Source organism: Micrasema longulum, unplaced genomic scaffold, assembly GCF_059751315.1.
Source record: "Micrasema longulum isolate JH-2025_06_02 unplaced genomic scaffold, ASM5975131v1 h1tg000278l, whole genome shotgun sequence".
NCBI lineage: Eukaryota > Metazoa > Arthropoda > Insecta > Trichoptera > Brachycentridae > Micrasema > Micrasema longulum.
In genome coordinates, this window is record NW_028277482.1 from 270591 (window position 1) to 294484 (window position 23894).

Consider the following 23894-nt stretch of genomic DNA (forward strand, 5'->3'; position numbering starts at 1 on the left):
TTATGACTGCAATAGCTTAAACATGTTCATTATTGTTCATTGTGATAGCTCAAATGCTTAGCATGTTTTTAAGCACGTCGATAATTATTTGTGATTGAACTACTGTTGTGGTGGAAATTTTTTTTTCGCAAAGTACCGTAATACGGTGGATTGGGAAAGATGTTTTTCTATCATATATAAATCGATGATTCTTCTTTATATTTTTATTCATCAAAATTACATTTGATTATTAAGCACAAAGAAAATTAAACAATGAACTCTGTCCCTATTTACCTTACAGTGGGTAAACAGGGACAAGTTGCGGGACGAATGGAGACAGTAGACATATATTTTATTAATTCCATAGTTTTCTGGATAAAAAATAAAACTGATTTTTACTGAATTTGGAAACGAATAATCTAAGAAGTAATTGCATTATTTTTCTAAATATAATAACAAACATTTGAAGGTGAAAATGGCTTGTGATATTAAAATAAAACAAAACTGGAAAAAAATATAAATCGTTTAAATATACGAATTATAATTTTTATTCAATGGCCCATAAAGACCGGATCTTTGCAAATTCATATATATTTGCCACACAATTCGTTCTAGCTCACCCTATATCTTGTCTCTTTTAACCCCAAAAGAAAGTTAGTTATACCTAGCTGTTAAATCTGTATATTTAATTTTTCAATTATTTTTTTTCCAAAAAAACAAAAAAAAACCCACATTATAATTTCTTCCTTTGAAATAATGTAAAATTATTTTTAAAATTCAATATTTAATAGATTTATAACCGATCATGTTGTGTTAAACTTTACCCGTTAAATTGCAATGACCACTCCCTTCATAAATTTAGTTTTGTAAAAAATTGTTCACAGTATTTTCACATGTGAAAATGTATCGTATTTAAAAAAAAAACATATAATAAATGTCTTAAATGGTAAATGTTTTTTTTGTTTTATACAAATCTTTTTTTATACATTTAGTAAATTTTATAGCTGTAACTCTCCAATAAAATAGACTAACTCTTGTGCTTGGAGAGTGACTTACACTGTTAAAGTTATTTATTTATTAGAGCTTATATAATTTAGAATATATGAGTACATGAGAAAAAAATAAAAATATTGGATATATAAAGAAAAACAGAAAATAATGGTACATTTTAAAAACAAAACATAAATCGAGTCATGAAATGTTGCCAAAATGGAGTAACATGATTTCAATATTTTTTCAGGTGATCGTCCTTATTCACCCCAAATTACAGTACCCGCTGTACGAACAAACCTGTAATTAAATTAAATTCATCATTGTTTATTTAAACACACCCGGCGGTATATAAAGCACTGCATTGATACTCTAATTATAAATAATCTAGATAATTTAGATGTAAGACAAGGTAATTTTTACGCTTATGGTGACAGTATGGGAATAATGGAAGAGATCGTGTGTTAGAAATACCACATTGTAAAATGAGGCTCGCACAGAAACATGCATATTTCAAAGGCCCAAAATTAAAAAAAAAAAAACTCTGATAATATTTCATTAATTCCAAACTTTCAAAGTTTTTCTTCTTTTAAAAAACACGCACAATCTTGGATACGAACTAAAGATATGAACACTTTTTTTCTATGATTTTTTTTTCCCTTTAATAATAAGGAATATTTTAATGTTTTTTTATATTTTTTATTTCCTTTTTTAATTACCATAAAGGAAATACAATACCTTAGAATCTTTACATAATATTTTCTTTTCTTTTTTTTATATTACACAAACATATTATACCTGTCTATTTATAATAGGAGCAAAAATTCATTGACATTTTCTTGTAAACCCACGAACAGGCCATGCCTTTGTGGGATTTTTTGTTTACTATTTTTATTATTAATATGTATTTCATTGCTATGTACATCCTTTATTTTTAAAATACTCTGTTTTACCTTTATGTATATTGTAAATAAACAAAAAAAAAAGAAATATTACAATGTAGAACCATCTTAAAAATCAATATTTTACGTTCACTCTTCCAGGAATCGAAACCAGGTATCTAAGAATGATAAGCGAATGCACCTACCACTACCCAACAAGCTGGGAGTCAGACTTTTTTTTTTTTTTTTTTATACGCCTCCACTCGTTTGCGAGTGATTTTGGGAGTCAGACTTATCTCAACTCAATTTCGTTTTTCAGGTTTTTTATCTGATAGTAGCCATTGAGCCGAAAGCACTCATCTAGGTTTCTTATTCAATTTCACAAACAGAATTGTATTATTTATTCGCCTGTACACAGAATATAAACGCAGACAATTGAATAGAAGATTTTTTGTCTTGTATTCATGGAATTATTTCTGTATTTTTTCCATATGCTGGGAATTTTCTTGTCAAGCTGTGATGCAACAGTTTGCGTGGGATGCGCGCGCAGCCTCCTGAAAACTATGAAAGGACTGAAACCGCCCATTTCAAGCCATTGGGAAGCCGATTCTCTCCACGGCAACTCCTGGGAGCAGTTTTTCACGCCACCCTCATAGGGAACTCTTACTAAAATACTGCAGTCTGTTTTCTTTTCGATTACTTTCCGTTCGAGATTAAACAATAATTAATACGAACTGGTATCTGAAAAGTTTCCGTTCAATTTTTTTACAGTTTGTTGAGTTTTAGACGCGATTTTAAAGCGCCCGGAAGTTTTTAAACCGGAAGAGGCCGTTACGATTTGAAGGTAAGACTTTTTATTGTTCTTTTTGCGTTTATTTATTTCTTTATGTTTAAAAAATATATATAGAGTTAAAAATACATGAATATTTTTTGCTAACAGTGTCTGAGAGTGTATTTTTTCTCGAAATGTATAGGATCTAGCCAAAGAATGAATAGTGTATAGAAATTCCATATTGTAAATCAAGACTTGTGCAGACACTTATTTTGCATAGCTCCAAAACTATTCAAACCCGTTCCTTAAGGATAACAATATAATATATAATGGCAATGAACTATTTGAAAATACTTTAATTTTTTTTTTATTAAAATTATAAATAAAGAAATGGAGATGCAAATAAATTCATTTTTTAAATATAAAGTGTGCACTTTAAAAAATCAAAATATTAACAAACATTTATTATGTTCTAATAAAGATACTTTTTTATATCTGGCGTATTCATCCAGTAGTCCGTTTTTTCATGTATACCAAAACACGAGTTATGCTTATGAGGGATTTTTTCATTTACGTGATAGCGTATTTTGTATTTGTAACATTTATTGTAAAAAAATAAATAATGTAGCAATAAATAAATATAAAAAAATACCGTATTCATATTCGATCTTATAAAAACATAAGTATTCGATTTCGTTTAGTATTCGATTAACAAACCGACATGTATTTCCAAAAACTTACTCGTTGGTGAATTAAAAAATAATTGATATAAAATAAAAGATTTTAACAAAAACACGTGGAAAAATAATTTTGTGGATTTATATAAAATGAAATAATAATTTGTTAATGCTTAGAATAATCGATAAAAAGTATGTAAATTCTTGTTTTTTTTCAATTCAAGCTATAAAAATAAATATGATTATTTGAAAGGATGATATTATTATTTTTTAGACACTAACCACTATTTTGTGAAAAAAGAATTTCGTATGAATATTTTAAAAAAATATATATTTTAAAACAAAAAATAATTATAAAACGGGGTCGTACGGTTTTTAAAATTTCTTAATATTTTTTAAGTCGTTTATATTAAAAACTTTATTTAAAAATACCCATATGGTTATATATATTTAACGACGAATCGTTTTAAAATACTTTTTAAATTATTTCTAAAGAGTACATTTTTAATGTAACTCGATACTAAGGCTATTTTTTTTTTTTATTTTAAGACAAATAAATATGTGCGTTCTTATGATTTACCTAAATATTTTTATTAATATTAATATTTTTGGGGGCATTTTTGCTAATGGAATTACCTCACTGATAATTTTATTTTTTAAATAATTGGCTTACTTTGATAGTCTATTAACAAATAAATTTTTAAACATAAAATAACTTAACTTTCTCATTGCTTGCATTAATATAAAAAATACCATATACCAAAAAAAAAATGTAAAACAAAAAAAAATATCAAATCGTTTATTTTTCTAAAAAAAATCATAAAAACAATTTATGTTTTTTTATTTACACATTTCTCGTTTGAATAAAAAAAGTGATTTACAGTTCTCCGATTTTTTTCGAAATTGGAAAAGTGTTTACCGGTCTCAGGAAACTTACTTTGCAATATAATTTACGCATTGGCGTAAAATATAAATTATTAATACGAGGAAACTAATTTAATGTACCTTATTAATTTATTTATTTAGCACTTTATATACATATGCATATAACGGCGGGCATATTGCCTTAAGACAATTTCTTCCTACCTACGCAAACCGTTCAGTTATAGAAAATAAGAAATAGGTATATGGACGTTTTCTAAGTATATTAAAAAAAAAACCTATTATTTTATTTAACGAACTAAAATTAACTATAAATCTACTCTCTATTATGAGAAGAGGAGTGGGGTCGGGAAGAAAAAGAGGAGAAAGGAAAAACTCAGATATTCACAAAGTGACATTTCAATATTGATTCAAATGTAAATAAAAAAGGGATAGTTCTGACCTTAGTGAGCAGATTATTCTACAATTGAGCAGCTACCACAGTGAAAGATGACCCAAAAAAATTAGATCGGTGAAAGGGTACTAAAAGGATTTTCTCTTTACTAGAACCAAAAAATAGCCCATTTTTTTACAGAGTTTGGGAGAGTTCTCTCAGATAAACAGGCGAAGTAGAATTATTAAAAATATTGTGAAAAAGTTATAGAATGTGAATGTTTATTTTATGCCTAATTGAACCAATGTCGTGGACAATTACAGGCTTCAGATACATTTATTTATTATTATTATACAAACAAACAAACCATCACGCCGTTTCCCCGTAAGGGTAGGCAGAGAGGATAGAACGCCACAGCACTCTACCTTTTAATACATATCTCGCTTCCTCTACATTCATACATCTTCTCACGCACGCACGCCGATTATTCCGACTTTTGACATGTCTATCTTCAAGTATTTGTTGGATTTGGTCATGCCATGTCTTTCTCGGTCTTCCTCTATTCCTGCATCCATCAACATTTGCATTGTAAATATTCTTAGCCGTTCTCTCGCTGTCCATTCGTTCTACATGTCCAAACCAGCGCAGAGCTCTTTTCTTGATTTTGTCGATAATGCTTGTCTCAGCCTTACGTTATGTACGGATCTCAACATTTGTGCATGTATCGTACATAGTTTTACTACACATTCGCCTGAGAGATCGAATTTCGATTTTTTTTTAAACATAAATTTGCCACCAAAACTAAGAATATTCATTCAAAAATAAAATTTCTAACAAATACCAAAACATGATTAACCGAAGACCAGTAATATTATTTACATTTGTTGATCAAATAAATTGAATTAAAAACTCATGTGAAAATATTTTTACTATTCCTATCTCTCAGGAAATAATTAAATTAATTGCTTTGATGTTAAGTTCATAGATATTAAATTTCAATGCTGTGTTCCAGATGTTCAAAGGGCACACCCTTCATACGAACGTGTACTAAAAATACATTCAGATAATTTATCGAATTAATGTATTGTTTTTACAATATTGTTTTTTGTGAACATATTTTGTGATTTTGTTCTTTTTAAAATACCGAATGGAGCTTCTCACTACTATCCGAGGCTCTTTTAAGGGTCCTGTCGAATATAGCAATGTAGTGGCTTTCTAAAAATGCAAGGGTCTTATTTATTTATTTACATTTTTTGGAGCAATAAATAATAACTAGTGACACGTACATATACATGTTCAGAAAAAAATACAGCTGGTGGAAGATTTTTTTATTACTGTCCATATAGGGCCGTAGCCAGGGGTACGCCAGGGTACGCACTGCTTGTCCTAGCCGCTAGCCAGAACTTGCTCCTTATCGAAATATAATTGTGAACATTTTGTTTTAATTATCGAATAAACTTACAATTTGGTTTGTTAACTACAATGTTCGTACTACATAGAGTCGGTTGCACAATTCATTAAATTTTTGGCTGTTAATGAACTAGCATTTTAGTTCCGGTTTCAGTGCGGCAGAAAAGCGTTTATTAGGTATTTTAGTAACATATTATAAATTATGTTATTGTAATCAATTATTAATTTAGTGTTTTTACTTCTTCAATAAATAATTCTTATAATTATGTTTATTAAGCCACAAACTTTCCCAAAGACTTTAAAAAATTAGAGCGCAGTTTATTGAGCAATTTCATCAATTTAAATATTTAGGATGCTGGCTGAATGATAAATGGGATCACTCGCAAGAGATCAAAGTCAGAATAGAGGTGGCGCGAGACTGCTTTTTCACGATGCGTGACCTTCTTTGCAGTAGAGACTTTAATTTAGACCTCCGAATGCGCATTACTTGACGTTACGTCTTCTCAGTACTTTTTTACGGCGTCGAAACGTGGACACTCACCCAAAACACTTCAAAAAAGATCGGAGCCTTTGAAATATGGTGCTACATGAGGATATTAAAAATCTCCTGGGTAGATAGAGTCCGAAACGATGATGTTCTCCGACAGGTGGAAAAAGATAAAGAGGGACTGAAGACCATAAAGAGAGGCAAAAAATATAAAATTTTACAAGTCATTCTACAGGGAAGGATTGAAGGGAGACGCAGTGCAGATAGAAGGCGCATCTCTTGGCTTAAGAACTTGCGCTACTGGTTCCATTGCAGCACTCAGTCCTTGTTCAGGGCAGCTGCCAATAAAGTAAGAATCGCAATGACGATTTCCAACCTCCATCGGGGAGAGGAACCGTAAGAAGAAGAATCATTATGTTTAGTGTCAAAATACTATGCTCGAATCGGTGCGGCGCGGGGTGGCGTCGCGCGTCGATTTTTTAAATTGTGGTGGAGATTTCTAAATTTGCTCCCAATACCCTCATATATATATCTTAACGTTTTGAAAGGTAGTCTGCTTTTGATTTCAAAAATGACTTTAAGCCGTTTCCTTAACAGATTCCATCAATACGAACACCCCAACTAAATTTACAATCAACACTAAATCCTAAAGATTTATGATTGATTTTTTATAACATCTAAAATAGGACAATAACATTGATTTAATTCTATGTTTGAATTTGAACAAGAATCTATATGAGCTTGTAATTCAATTTCAAATTCAAATTTATCAGACAGACAGGCGTCTCACGTTTAGATCAGCTACGTCTACGGCGAGAGGAAAAGTTATTATACCTCTACGCAAACAGCGCACTAAATTTGGTGAACGCGCATTTGCGGTCGCAGGCCCTATGGCATGGAATGCTCTCCCAGCAGAGGTGCGAGGCTGTGAAAGTGAAGTGATGTTTCGGAAAAAACTTAAAACCCACTTGTTCTCTAAATCATTTGAATAAATCCGTAGCACGTGACAATAAAATAAATTATTTTTATTAAATTACAAATTTAAAAGCTTCAATTAAATTAACTTAACAATAAAATCACCATGTAAAGCACCCTTGAGGTATTTCATTACGAAAATGGCGCTATATAAGTTATCCATAATTAATTAATTAATTACTAATTTTATGAAATAATTTTTTTGCAAAATTTAAGAAGATCCTCATTACTTTTTACTCTGTTCTTACTATGTTTCTTTACTATATATATACATTTATATATAAATATATATATATATTTAGCATCTTTAACTGATGATTTTTCTTTTTACTGTGTATTTTACTTTGTTTTGTATGTTAAATATGTTTTTTGCAGTATCAAAAGTTATAATTTTTTTTTAAAAGTTATCGTTTTAAAAACTTAAAATTCTTTTTTGATGTCATTAGATCCATATTGTATCCAATAGAACCCACAAAAACTCCATAAATAGTTAAAAAAATGTCCATTTAGGTTTCCTAGAGGTGAAATAGAGCACACCATAAAATGTCGTAACATACCCCTCGCAGGAGCAAAAAGATCAAAGTTAGACTGTTGTTAAAGAATTCAATTATTTTTCCAATCTCCGTCAAAACCCCTAACACTATGAGTACATAAAACATAGTAGAGATACTGAGGTAGAATAGGATTTACATGAAAGTTATTATTAAAGTTATCTAATATATCTTGGTTATACAAGCAAAAGTGACCATTTGCAAAAACGACGAATCTGAGATTTTCGACTAATGCTTGACTGGTAAAAATGCCAAGTCGATCCGACACTCTAAAAATAATTTAATTTGTAAAATATGTGACCATTTGATAGAAGCTCACAGATTTTTGACAAGTAAAACTGACCAACACACATAATCACTTTTATTAGTACATTTAAGATCCAAAGAATTGACTAAGTAACAGTTAGTCAATTTTACTTGTAGGTGATGTCACCAGTAAAGAGTGAGTTAGAGTTAGTAATTAGTAGTTAGTAAATTCTTCTACGTTTTGTATTTGACAGATACGGTTTTTTTTTGAAAAAGTTCATTTAAAAAATTTATTCTTTAGATTATTACGAAACACTCTTTAATTATTTATTATTTTTCATTTATTTTGTATTTCTGTGTTTATTTAACCTTCATAAATATTTAAAAAATGTATTATTGAAATGAAAAATCCCAAAAACATAATTTATAGTCATTAAATAAAATAAAATAAAATACTACCTCCCTCAATGAACGAAAAAAAATGATTATCTGCCAAATTTAATGTCAAATTTTACTGATCTTGTATTTGGTGGGAAAAAATGTTTTACATGCAGCGGTCAGTAAATGTGAAGCAGCGTAAAAGGGTGTGACATACAGTTTTGAATTCGCGGTAAGCCAGCATAGACAGTTAGTCTTTTTTACTCTACTACGCGTTTTCCAAGGCAATGTTGATGCGACAATGCTCATTTTCGGAACTTAATCCAAACCTATCGTTCAATGAAGCATAATCTATATTAAACCTAAGCATAATCTATTTATATCCTGTTAATTGTTTCTAAGACTAAAAAGTGTGCCTGCAATAAAAAATTAAAATTTAGAATTTTGGCAGCTATACTTTCAGTCTGTTGATAATTGAGAACTGGGAGGGAGTTCTGATTAAATTCCTAATTCCACCCAAAAGAGCTCAAGAAAATAAAAATTGCATCAATAAACAGGGGCGTTTCTTATTATTTAGAAAATTCTTTTTCGGACAGATAATGTTTAACTAAGTAATATATTTACATCTAACAACTTAGACGTCCCGTCTTTTCACCAGGACACTAATAAAACTTAATTTGGTAATGTATCCAAAATAAAACAAGTCTATTGAATTATAATTCTACTTTATTTCGAAGTAAAATTAAGTAGAATAATAACTAATAAAACTTTTTTTTTTTATATTTACAAAATAGTCTTAAATTAAAGTCCTGCTGAGTTGCATACATACGGCTCGTCAGCGGGTTCTTATTATTTGCATAAATTATTCAAACTTAACCTACATTAATAATAATTTTACTTAAAAAACATTTCATATTACATTATCAAAAATTAAAAACCATCACTTGTACAAAAAACTTTTTTCTATAGTTTGGTAACATGATAAATATTTTAGGTATACTGTATTGTAGTGTCCTTTTGCCATATTTATTGCAATGTCTAGAAACGGCTAGCAAAGCAGCTAACATGCAAATACGCAAAATTTGAAATCGGTGGACATAGAAAGCAGTAAAGTCGTTTTACACAAATATTTAGTAACCTTTTTTGAAATGTTTGACCACGAAGTCAGTGCAATTAATATTTAAAATAAGGACTATTCATGATTTTTAAATATTATTACTTATTTTTATTAAAATAAATATAAAAAAGACTTTTAGCTTTTAACCGTTTTTTTGCTACCGATCTCTTTGAAAACTTCACAAGCTTCTTTATCAAGGTATAATTCACAGATGATCTCTATCGAATCTTATTTTTAGAATGTTTATTAAATATAAAATCTAAAAATTTGGATCTAATAAGTCAAGTTTTTGTAATGATGTTCTTGTAAAGATGGGAGGTGTGAAGTAAGATGGATACTATCTTTAAAACTAGATAAGAGTGAAGTAACGAAACAATGGTATATTTGGTTATTTGTTATTTTTTTCTTATAATCAATCGCTTTTTTAATCTTGTGTGGCTGTGATGTCGCATTAGTCGACATAGGACACAAGAATTGATATTTTCCTATTATTTTTAATTGATGAATTCATATTTTTTGCAATCTTTAAATGGACATTTTCACATCGGATTTGAAAAGCAAAATGTATATAACTATGCTGGATGTTAATACAAAAAATATTTTTACTTCTACGCGAAGAATGAATGTCCGATAATTTCAATTTTCAAATTTATAATAATTTCAAAAACCAGCAACACATCTATACAGATACTTTATATACATTTTTTTTTTTTTTTTTACATTTTTTTTTTTTTTTTTTTGCACCACAACAGGCCAGGAGGCCTAATTACAGTGGTGAATTACATCACAGAGCACCCAGGCTTAAGAAAAATCACATTTTAATTTTTGTGTTCTCACCGGGAATCGAACCCGGAACCTTCCGTGCGTGAGTCAAGCGTCTTGACCACTACACCACGGAGGCCGCCTAATAATAAGATAGAGCACCAAGCTAGAAGTCATAACAAGGAAAACAGAGACGCTATTCTGCGGCGGGTGTTGTCTAAAACAGATTCAGTTTTCAGTCGGTTGATGACAGTGATGGGGGACGCACGCGCTTAACATAAGCCGCGTATTTGTGATTTTAATTTATTTTGCTTTAACAGGACTAAAAATTTTAAGCATTATGTCTCCATGTTTTTTTCTTTTTTCAAATGTATGAACGGTAGAATATTCCGTCTTTTACTAGTGGTAACACGATGTTACATCACCGCGCGCTAAGAGATTATTTACCACAGTCTTTAAAGAGTTAATTTCTATGATTTTTAAGTTGCCTAATTTCAGCCCTTCCATTTTTATTATATTTTCCATGTTTGGCTTTGCTATATAGTTTTATGTTTTTCTATATAACTGTTCTAATTGGCTTAGGCCGTATAGTAATAAATACAATCTTAGCATAAATTGAAATAAGCACTATCAGAAAAAATCCATTAAAACCCCTATAGCTTATTTAACAGAAAATAAATATACATAGTAAAATTCATTCGGATACATAAAACTTACTCCCTAAAAAATCACAAGAAAACCTTTGTTCCTGCAATTAATTTGTCGTCGAAAATACAAATTTGAATCAAATCGCTTAGTTAGAATTTCTAACAATAAGAAAAAAATATTGTTTTTTTTATATTTTAATATTAAAGTATCTACCTACGCCTTTGTATTAAATTCGCGGTCGAATATACAAATTCGGAATCCTGACTCCAAATTTGAATTTCTAATACCTACATCAAGCTAAAAAACAAACAGAAGTCTTCTCAATTCTGAATTTTTAACAAACAATTTTGCATATTTAATTAACATTTTGCAAAAGGTCATTTGTTGAATTTGCTGTTAAATTGATGAAATAATTTTATTTTTTAAAAATCAATAGCAATATTTTGGTCAGGATAAATGTGAAAATTTAAGAGTTCAAACAAAATGGATTTTTGACCATTAAAAATAGACGCACTATACCTGAATATTTTCACCAAAAAATTTGTTGTAAGCGAATAACTATTTTTTTATGCACTATGGATTTATATCATTAATTAATATATCAACAAGAGTGACACATGAGGCAGCTTGCCCACCATATACCGCAAACCGCATCTGAGGACATAAGTCTCCGTGGCGGTGCCCACATACACGGAAAATTTGCTTGTTGTCAAACGAGAAAAGCTGCACGAAGGAGCTCTCTGTAATCTGGTAGATTTAGCATCTTGGATTGAGAAAAGAGGGAAGTGAATTCTTCACTGACTGGGACTAAATTGATTGATTGGGAATATGCTATTTTTATGTAACATGCACCAACATCTCCATTTTAAAATAGTTTCACTTCACGTCTAATGCTATTTACCAAAACTGATTCGTTCCGTACTTCAGGAGGATCTGGGGACTCCATACTCTTATCAATTTCTAGCAGTAAAGTTTTTTCTGTGCCAATTAGAGTTTAGGAGCATGTTGCCTTGGTTCATCATCTGTTTGTGATCCTGATTCTGATCGTTTTTCTTCTTTCGTTTTATTATTGTCTTAACTTTTGAATCTCGTAGAGTACTCTTTATTTGCTTCCTAACTAAAGCCTGTATATAGTGTATATGAACTGGAAATAAGTCGGTTCATTTTTACAAGAACTTTCAAATAAACAAACCAGCCGCTTGATCCAACAGATAAAAACCTCTTTCACACATATCATCTAAACACTTTGAGTACCGGCCAAATACACATAGAATTTACCTTGTGCCCGGCCCATTTTTGTCAAATTTCATGCTTTATGAAGGGTTTCTTAAAAGTGTCTTAATTTTGAAAATACTAGGTTAAATCAATTGAAACATTTCGTATTTATTTGAAATAATCAAATAAGTCATTTTTTTGTGATAGTTTTGCCAACATTAGCCTTTATGGAGAGCCACATTGCGCATTCCAATGTTTGCACATAAATAGGGCCTCACTCCTTTTTTTGTGTTTTGTTTCCCGGATCCGTGTAAACACGTGATTATAATAACCATGTCTTGTGTCCCGATCCCATGTTTTCGCGTGGTTTACCAGCAGCAAAAAAGGACTAATAAAAGTCACTAGATGACAATAAAATGCACTTTTTTAGACAGCTGGTAAACCACGTGAAAACACGGGACCGGAATCCAACGCATGATTATATAATCACGTGTTTACACGGCTACGGGATACAAAGTGTTAATCTGAAAGACACGGAAAAATAAGAGTGGATTCTTTTTTATTAGATTCGTTTGTACCTATTTAGATCTGATGATATTAATATATATTTTTTTTTCATGTTTTTTTTATTTTTAAAAGCATACAAAAATTAACATTCAAATTATCAAGTCCTACTGAACTGCATAAAATGCAGTTCGTCAGCAAGTGCTTATAGTTAAATTCTAAAATATGTACATAATCTTATCTCTTATATTTTATAAAAATATAAAAACTCTTATTACTATAGAAAAAAAGGAAATAGGTAAATTGAAAATACACGAAAATAAAAAAATTGTCCCAATAAAAAAGGCAAACACAAAAAAAAATCAATATAAAAAAGCACAGCAGACGTCTTTCTCTTGAAAAACTCCATACTTAATGATTTTAATAAAAATGAAAATAAAAGCGCCTCGGTTAATTTATAATTTTTTTTAAAGAAATTTAAATAAAAAAATATAAGCGTTTTTGTAATTTACTCTTACACTTAAATTTTGGTGACCATTTTCAACGAGTTTGAAATAACTCACTATTAGAAAATGGAAACTAAGTTGGGGTAGAGTGGGATTCGAACCTCGGACCTCTGAACTGTGAGTCCGCAACACTAGCCACGGGACCACAACCGGATTAAAATAAAATAGTAAAACTTAACAAAATACATTTCATTGGTAATTTTATCAAAATCCTTATTTAAATTTAGCTGGTACTCTTGGGTAAAAATCCTGCAAAATGAATTCGACTGAAGATTAGTCGGTCTCATGGTGTACTGGCTATTGCATTTGCCAGGCATTAAATAATCAAATAATTGTTAAACAATGAATACCGATTCACCGTGTTGTATTTTATCATGCCGTGTAGATTTTTGCCGCGGTGTGAAATGGGCCAATCATGCGATATCACGCAATGGGCTCGTGGTTTGCACGAGCACAGCGGTCCAGTCTCCGTGAATGTACTTTAGGCATCCCAAATCCTTTTCGTTCTGTAGTGAAAACTTGTTGGCTTTATGCCTGTTTTCCCGATGATGCAGGATAAAAATAAATAAAATAAAAAAATCCAATATTAACTGATTTTTATCATCTCTTCGTGGATTCTGTAAATAATTAAATAAGCCAGTTAACTCATTACTTCATCGTTGCTTAATAGGTTCCACTAAGGATGTTTGTTTTTATTTTTTCAATGGCCCGTTGAAGATTACTTCAACAGTATTTTTCGAAGTATTCTGCGCAAGGAAGTCTCTTCTGCGATAACAATATACAGTATTGTGCAAATAAGAGTAATTTATATCATTTTTAACGTATAGCAACACTCATATGTCAATTTGACAGTTGTTTAGCGCCAAAAATTATGACTTTTAGTTCATTAATCCTTTGGGAGCTCATATTGGTGTACTATCTGTTGTTTTTTTTTACATTTAATTTAAGTAATTTTATTAATTGCTCGCATATTATACAGTGTTTTTGAATTGGTTTAAATCATGAATATCACACCGAGGAAAAGGGGAAAGATTATAACTTTAAGTCAACATACATCAATGACTCAGAAAAAGATTGCTAATGAATTTTTGTAAGTCAGAGAGCAGTCAGTTTCTTTAACTAGAAAAGAGAAACAGGGTCAGTTTAAACAAAGAGAATAGGGAAATATGGAAGAAACCGGAAAAAAGAGTCCGAGACTATAAATCTTTAATCAGAAATAGTATGTTGAATCCCAAAAAACAAGTTATGAACTTGAACGAGATTTAGTAGCCACTGGGGGTGATGATACATGACTGAACAGTACAAAGAAGACCCATTGAGTCTAGAAAAAAAGCAATTTGACCACAGAAAAAAAAAACTCCTGATTGTACGTATGATGAGGAAAAGCTCATTTGGGTTATAAAATATACTAAATGGACTGTAGAAGATTGGAGAAAGGTGCTGTTTTTAGATGAGACCCACTGTCACGTGCATATCGCACAAAATTTGTTTGAAAAAGTGGGGATGATAAACCTACTCTGGCTCATATTGACCAAACGGTGAAATATCTTGTGAAGAAAATGTTTTGGAGCTGCTTTTCGTATATGGGACCGAGTCTTTGATACCAATAGAAGGAATGATGAATAGCCTAAAGTATAAAGCTATATTGGAGCAGCACTTAAGTACAGAACTGAGTAAATGTTGTCCCAATGGAGGGGCTGTATTTCAACAGGACTCAGCTCCTTGTCACGTATCAAAATTTATGCTTTAGTATTTCAATGATAAAAAAATAACTCTTTTAGACTGGCCTGGAAATTCACCTGACCTTAACCCTTTTGAAAATTTGTAGGCAATTTGTAAATCTAAGATACAAAAATTGGGCTGCACCACCAAGATAAAGATGATAGAAGCTGTTATTCAGATGTGGTTTCGAGATGACAGAATAAAAGAAAATTGCTGAAATTTAATTGATTCCAAGCCAAAACGTGTTCAAGCTGTTATAAAAACAAAAGGAAGACATACATCTTGTAAAATAAAAAAAGTATTGTATTATAGTACGTCACCTGTAACTCAAAATATTATTAAAAATGTGTTTTAACGTGTTTACAAGGAATTTTATTCCATTAATTCACACAATTCTGTAATTCGGACTATGTGTACTGTTGTACTTCTGTATCGTACCTAAAGTTGATTCATTTGGTTTTTTTGACGTAATATAGTACCCTTAATGCAATCTAGATGACTAACGGAATGAAAAGACATGTTTGTGGTAATCCAGAAAATCCCAAGATTTGCCAAACAAATCCTGGGGTTTTCGGGGCTTATAAAAAAGCCGGGATCCCGGGACTGTATTCTCTAGTCATACTTTGAGTATAAACATAAACTGGTTCGTGATTACAACACCAGGTTTACTAGTATAGAATAGCTAGCTGTTTCTAGATATTGTAACAAATATGGGAAAAGGACATTGCAATACAGTATACCTAAAATATGTAACATGACATCAAACAATATTAATAATAGTGGGTTCAATACAGAAGTTAGACGTATGCACAAATTATGGCTAATATTTTTCACTTTTAAAATATGTAACATGACATCAAACAATATTCATAATAGCGGGTTCAATACAGAAGTTAGACGTATGCACAAATTATGGCTAATATTTTTCATTTTTAATAATGAAAAAAAGTAAAATGCGGTATAATATGTACTGTTCAAATAAAATTATTACTTTACTATATGTAGGTTAAGTATGAAATATTGAAACAGTTGATAAGAACCTGCTGACAAATATGCTCAGAATTAAGCAGATTTTAATTTAAAGATTATTGTGTAAATTAATTTAATTTAAATTAATAAAATAACGAAATAATCAATTAAATTGTAAAGAAAACGTGAAGCTGTTGTCGCTAAAATCAATATTTATAAATATGCTTTACATCATGGTAAATATGTTATATTTTTTGAAAGATGTATTTTTCTGTGTCCAGCCGGATGATATGTACAGTTATGTGTGTGAAATAAAACCAGAACAATGGACGAGTGTTTTGTGACTCGATCGCCGCTCTCGGGTAAAAATTCTGAATAAGAAAATCGAGTGTCATTCTTGAGGTTCTAGTTTCAAATCCTAGAGGGGTGAATGTGAAATATTGATTTTAAAGGTTGTTCAAACCGCAGTATTTCATTGTTCCTGGACTGACACCTGAAGCGTAAATCTGGTCACCTTACATTCATAAAACAGATGATATAAATATGCTGCATTTGGTTTACAAATGCAGTGTCTATAAGCCCTTTAGATGCCCAGACTTCTATATTACCTTCTCTTAAACGTTTTTCATCTCTGTTGTAATATGTTAATATAAAACATTGCTGTACATCAAAAATTTTATTTTTTGGGTGATACCGTGTGTAATGGATTTGTTTTTTTTTACTTTTTACTTTTTTTTTTTTTTTTTGCACCACAACAGGCCAGGAGGCCTAATTACAGTGGTGAATTACATCACAGAGCACCCAGGCTTGAGAAAAATCACATTTTAATTTTTGTGTTCTCACCGGGAATCGAACCCGGAACCTTCCGTGTGTGAGTCAAGCGTCTTGACCACTACACTACGGAGGCCGCCGACGTTTCGGCTACCAGTGCAGAAGCCATCTTCAGAGAAACTGAGTGCTTTGTAAAAAACAGTACGTGTTTAAGTACTAGTAATTTGGGTCGTGTCGCAGCCGGCAGTGGGCCCATTTCTATTCGTTTTTGTAGTATGTGGTGCTGAGAACCATGTTGAGTTTAATTTAAGCTCGTCGTCTTTGTTTATGTTATTTGGGTGTCTGTGTATTTCAATTGCCTCTTTTATTATTCGTGCACTGTAATTACTGGATTTATGTAAAATTTTCGGTTCGAAGGCGAAAAAATGTCCGGAGTCTATAAAGTGTTCAGCTATTGCAGATTTGTCAGGGTGCCCAAGTTTACACGCTCTTTGTGTTGGTCAATCCTTTTGGCAATAGAAACATAGTTTAAAAACAATTTCCGTTTCCAGGGGATACGAAACAAATTACTAGTAATTAAACACATACTTTTTTCTACAAAACACTCAGTTGACCTTAAAGATAGCTCCTGCAATGGTAGCCGAAACGTCGGATCAAATCCAACATACACGGTATCACCCAAAAAAAAAACATACTGATAACAGCGACCCTTTACCCTTCGCACCTGTTGTTGTACATGTATATAGGTATTTGTGTGGATGTTGGAGGACTGGCAACTGGCCGGTGTAGAAGAGCCAAATAACCCGCGACGGTGGCAAGCTTCTTGGCTCAATATCTGCACTGTGTGTATTATATTAATACAATTACGATTTTTCGTTATTATTACTTTGTGGCCAACAAGGTCATGACCAGCGTTTTTTCGGATGCACGTAGTGTCATTCACATAAATTTCATTAAAAGGGTAAAACAATGACTGATGAATATTATTCAGAGCTTTCGGACAGTGTCGATATTGATTTGAAGCAGAGACGACTACGTTCGGCGAAGAAAAAAATGTGGTTCCGTCAGGACAATGCACGGGTGCATACGTGTGTAGTCACCACGGCAAAAATCGATAAATTGGACTATGAACTGCTACCCCATCCAACATATTCTCCAGGTTTAGCCCCCTGCGACTATTTCCTGTTTCCAAACCTGAACGTAAGATATTGAATGAAGAAGTTATCACTGAAACCAACGCCGATTTTGAGGGCTTACGGAAAATCTTTTATTTGGAAGCAATAAATAAATTGAAAAAATGCTGGAATAAATGTATCGACCTAAGAAAAGACTTTGTTAAGAAATAAAACGCTTATTTGCCTTAATTAAATCCTTCGAACCTTGCTCGTAGCCATCACATTGAAAACACTCGTCATGGTTTCATTTCACACTTTAAATTCTCATCTTCATTCACCACAACACATCTTTTTTAACAATTGACGGAAATTTACATAAGAATGTGGAATTCTCAATACTATTCGTTTGGATGCAAAAAAAGGTTTTTTTTATTATGGATCCACAAAGAATACTGTTGACAGAAGAAAAGAGTGTTTGAACACCTTTTTGGCGTAAACTCCCGAAGTTATTATGACTCGGGAAAAGAATTTATAAAAGCTCAAATAATGTAATAATCAGAATTGTTATTTATGGGAGCAAAACTTTTTTCTAAAATATGACCTTTATCAAATAAATGTCTACAATGTAATAATAAAATTACGAGCAACTTTTAACTCTTTTTCATTTTGATTCCCTGAAAAAACGCCGTGTTGTTTTCGATATAAAATTTATCTATAAAATATTATACGATAAAGTAGATACTAAACTCCTGAATAAAATACAAATAAATGTGAAATCGAGGACACTCAGACATCGAGACATTTAAACTGCCTTTATTTTCAAGTAATTTTACATACCACACACCTATGGCCCGCAGGTGTCGTAAATATAATATATACTGCCGAAATAACAAAATTGTCATTTTTCATGATACTCTCCAAACTTTTGCGAATATTCTATTAGAAATAAATCTTAGTTAATCTGCACAAGTACACATTTTTTTTTTTTTTTAATTCTCTTTACCGATTTGTAAAATTGAATTATCGGTGTAATCTTCATTATTTGAAACAAATTAGTTAGTAGATACTAAAAATATTTTTTCTATTTTCTGTATTTGCAAATTAGTATTTCCGAAGGACTATTTTCTTTAATAGGATCCGTCGACATATTATTAGGTATCACATAGGACATGTGGCGTTCGCAGTGGCCGTATTTGGCATTATTAATTATAAAAAGAAACGGCCAGTTTTCAGTGTTGACAGTTACTGCTGAATGTAATTGTGGCATTTATTAATAAACTTTTGTGCATGTATTGTATTAAAATAGTGTAGAATAGAGCCGTGTTTATCGCGTGATTAATAATAATTACTGTTTGAGTTGATTTTCACAGAACCACAGAAAAATAGTCATTTATAATTATATTACTTACTTATTATGTACTTAAATGTGGGTAAAATTGTTTTTTTTTTTTGTAGATTACCTATAAAATAAATCACCGCTCGCTACTAGTTTCTGGAACGAGTTGGTAGCTACAAATTTTCGAAAATGAGTTGTCTTCGTAACTGGCATCAAATAATCTAAAAAGTAAAAAAAAAATCGAATTTTATAAATACAAAAAAATATATTTGATAATATTCAACCCGCTGTTTTATTTTAATTGTTGATTTGGGATGACCTTTTTACGTTAAAAGTGCAATATCTCACAACTTGTAAAATGTATAAGTTTGTAAGGGAAAATTCTTGATAGAAGTTCATTGTAATTTATTATATAAATAAAATACGAGTGATCCACAAATTTGGAATGAGTTTTTACCCTTTGTTTTTCAGAAATCATAATTTACAAAAATCACACTCACGAAGGATGGGACACTAAAAATAAAATAAAATACTTAAACTCATTAAAAAAGCATTATATCAACTCATTAGTTTACCCGAAAAAAAATAATTTGATAATGATCCTTAAGATAAAAATAACTTTATTTAATTTACTTTCATATAACTTTGAATTATCTATCCTTAATTCTGTTTTGTATGAATACATTAAACTCCTTAATAAAGATACCAGTCTCGAAGATGTCGCGAGAGCGATGACGCCGGTCACTGGATATTCCAAATTTGTGGATTAAAGTATCACTCGTCTTTAATTAATATAATAAATTGTAAAATGTAAGTTACCAACATTTTCGAAAAGCTCGACGATATTTTGTTATTTGCAGTTTGTCTCCAAACAGGAAAAAGTAAATAATTTGTTTTATTTTTACTCACTACTACTACCATCACGCCATTTCCCCGTAGGGATAGGCAGAGAGAATGGACCGCCACACACGTCTATCCTGGTATACATTCCTAAGTTCCTCCACATTCATACATCTTGTCATACATGCCCTTCGGTTCTGTCTTATTTTGACATGACCAGACTTAAGATTTTGGTTTATCTGATCATGCCACGTCTTCCTTGGTCGTCCTCGTCTCACGTTGCCGTTCATTTTCGCCATATATACTTGTTTTACCATTCTTTCGTCATCCGTTCGTTATACGTGACCAAACCATCTCAGAGACCCTTTCTCAATCTTATCAATTATACTTGACTCAGATTTACACTCTCGCCTGATTTCATCATTCGTAACCTTGTCATACATTGATTTCCCACACATTCGTCAAAGAGATCGCATTTCAACCCCGTTTACTCGGCTTTCATCCTTCCTCTGCCAGTTCCATGTTTCCCTTCCATACATAAGTGTTGAGACTAAAACTCCGTTGTGCACTGCCAGTTTAGCTTCGATTGACATATTTAATTGGAAATTACTGTGCTTAGTGTTCCATTCATTTTGTTGCCCGCATTCACTCTTCTTTCAACATCTTTTTCTAGTCTTCCATCTCTTGAAAACATGCTTCCCAGATACAAAAATTCTTCTACTTACTCGAGACATTCGTTGTTTACATTTATTATGCAGTCAGTAACCTCACTATTCCTTTCAAATACCATCACTTTTGACTTACTTTCGTTCATAGCCAATTCGCTCTCCAGGCATACATCATACACTCTAGAGACTATCTGTTGCAAATCATCCTTGCTGCTTGCTAACAGAACTGCATCATCAGCATACAACAAGCAGCTTACTGAGAAATTATTCATTTTTGCTCCAATACCCATACATTCTATCTTTTTCATACAGTTGTCCATGTATAGATTAAACAACCATGGTGACATTACACATCCCTGTTTCACGCCTTTTGAGATCGCAAACCAAGATGTAAATCAAGAACATAGAGAGACGATACTGCACGTACAAGTTTATTGTTTACTCCATACTTTTCCAACACGCTCTACAATTTCATTATTTCTACTTTATCATACGCTTTTTGCAAATTTTAAAGTATATAAATAATAAACATTCCAACTGTCAGCTAGTATCATATATATGGTAACGAGTTACACAGAAATAAATATGAACTTAGGAAACATGTTATCTTTTTCTCACGTGAATGCTGTGAATCGTGATTTGATATATCTTTTTTGTGAAATAGTTGAGGGGAACGCGACATTTTTATTTTTATTTTATTTTCTTTTATTCAGGAAACATACAGTACAGTTACAAAGTTTAATATTTTACACAATTGGACTTAATTCTAATGGACCAGTGAAGTTTCCATATTAAAATATTAATTTCATATTAATTTCCATATTATATTTAAGACGTAGCTTGTATTGGAATAACGTGCCATTTTTGCTGTGCGTCAATGCCTCTCGTTCTTCTATTACTCCCAGTCCTTCATCTTAAATAGAATTTAAGGGTTATTATCGAGTCTTGAATGTCATAGAAATTGTAAAAAATAACCTTTAGCTTAAAATTAGCGTCAAACGCGAACCGATAAAATGACACATCATTTGCTCTGGTATACATTTTGCGAACCTTTAACGCGACCTTCAACTATCTGGATAAATTCCTATCCATCATAATCTTGTCAACCATGTATTTATAGTATGTGACATATGATCTAGATTATTCTACCCAAGCAAATATTGTCTATGAATAAAATTCACGGGGGTGGGTTGGATTACATAAACATATTAATCTAGATTAGGGCTGTATCGTCCTGGTACACCAGGATAAGTCCCGGTTTTGAGGTATGTGCTAAAGTTTCCCTGTCCGAAAATCATTTGTTCCAATCGATTTAAATATATTTTTTTTTATTTGAAAATTTATTTATAAACCCTTACGGATTCATTTTACATAAAATAATATAAACATTTTTCATTCATACTCTGTTGTTCAAAATAATATTTTTTACATCTTTCGAAAAGTTTGTCTGAGTCTTTTGTTTAGTTTTGTCTGGTAGTTTATTGTATAATTTCAGTCCCTGGTTCATTAGTCTTGATTGTCCATGTCTTGTTTTAGAAAGTTGTTTATGGTATTTATCTGATATTCTCGTATTATGTCAATGTTGACTACATTTTTTAACAAGTTTTAGTTCTTCGTCTACAATTACATTAGTGGCTAATTTATGGATAAATTTTAATGATTCTAGTTGAAAGAGTTCAGTTATATTTAATTGCTTAGTTTGTTTAAAAAGTTCTCTTCTTGCAGTTAAATAGGGAAGGTTATTTACTAACTTTAATATTTTATTTTGTTGTCTTTGTAGTCTGTTTATGTCATTTTGATATCCTGCTTCCCATAGTAGTTGCGTATAACATATTTTAGTTTTTACATAGGCTTCATACGTTAGAATTTTTTCCGTTTTTGGAACAAAGTTTTAGATTTACGCATGTAAAAATCATTTTCCGATAGTGTTGTACATACATAATATCTAATATTTAACGTGTGTTCTCATTAACTGAGAGATTGTGCCCTTCACGAAATTTGTCAATTAAAATCCATGATTTAAGATGTAATGTTGATATTTGTAATAACTGCTACAAAATAAATTCAGGCGAAAGCTTTAAATATTTTGGTATATACATAGATTATAAGCTAAAATGGGAAAAACATATAGCTTAACTAACAGATACACTCAGATATTTATCTTATGTTTTCCAAAGACTGAAAAATATCGTAACCTAAGAAAAATAAAAAAAATGTTTATTACGCTTTAATTCAGTCTTCGATAACATATGGTATAATAGGGTGGGGAGGAGTCTTGGACGCGCATAGTCGCTCAACAGAAATTGCACAGAAAAATATAATTAAAATAATTTACAAAAAACATAGACTATTTCCTACTAATAAATCATACGTAGAGAGTGGACTCCTTAGTTTTAAAAAATTATATTTATTTCAGTGCCTAAAATATGTTTACTTGAATAGGGAACTGTTTAGTAATAATTTAAATCGTATTAGCAATATATCCGATAGTGTACTGTCAGTTCCAGAATGCAGAACTAAGTTTGCACAGAGGCACTCCTCACATGTTGGTGCAAGATCCTTCAATCTTATAACCAAGGAACTACAAAACATTAAATCACTTGTACAGTTTAAAGTAGGTTTTAGGTCTTGGATAAGCATGGAAGGAACAGATAGACACATACTTAAAAAAAATTAAAATTAATAAATGCATACTGCAAATAAATCATATTTTCGTAATATCAGCATATGTTAATTAAGTTTTTCTTTTATTTTTATTTTCTTTTCTTTTCATGGTCATGTCATACCATATATGTAATAAAGGAATGGCCCACGCTCAGACGCTGAAGTCTTTGTAGGCATTTTTTCCAATTCATGTTATAGCTTAATTTTAAGATGTATTTTTCTATGGCCTTAACTCTCCAATGGCCCGGCCCGTCTTTGTCTTATTGTTAACTCAAGACAAGATCTGAACTTTTTTGGTTTAAGTTTACAACGATTTAAACAAGCACTAAATAAAAAGTCCAGATCTTGTCTCGATGTCCCTTAAGTTTGTCAATTTTTCTTTTTAATGTTTTAAACTGTTCTTTTATTGTAATATTTAAACCATATAAATTGTTTACATGGACAATGTCCGTTAAT

General features: G+C 31.2%; 1 protein-coding gene across 2 annotated transcripts in view; it reads left to right on the forward strand.

Moving 5' to 3' along the window:
• Positions 1-2459: 2459 nt before the first annotated feature.
• Positions 2460-23894, forward strand: part of LOC148282922 (xibalbin-1-like) — a 220861-nt gene continuing 199426 nt past the window's right edge. For both annotated transcript variants that reach the window (XM_088224296.1, XM_088224297.1), the window contains exon 1: positions 2460-2694. The gene's annotated coding sequence lies outside the window, so the exon portion shown is untranslated. The remainder of the gene's footprint in view (positions 2695-23894) is intronic.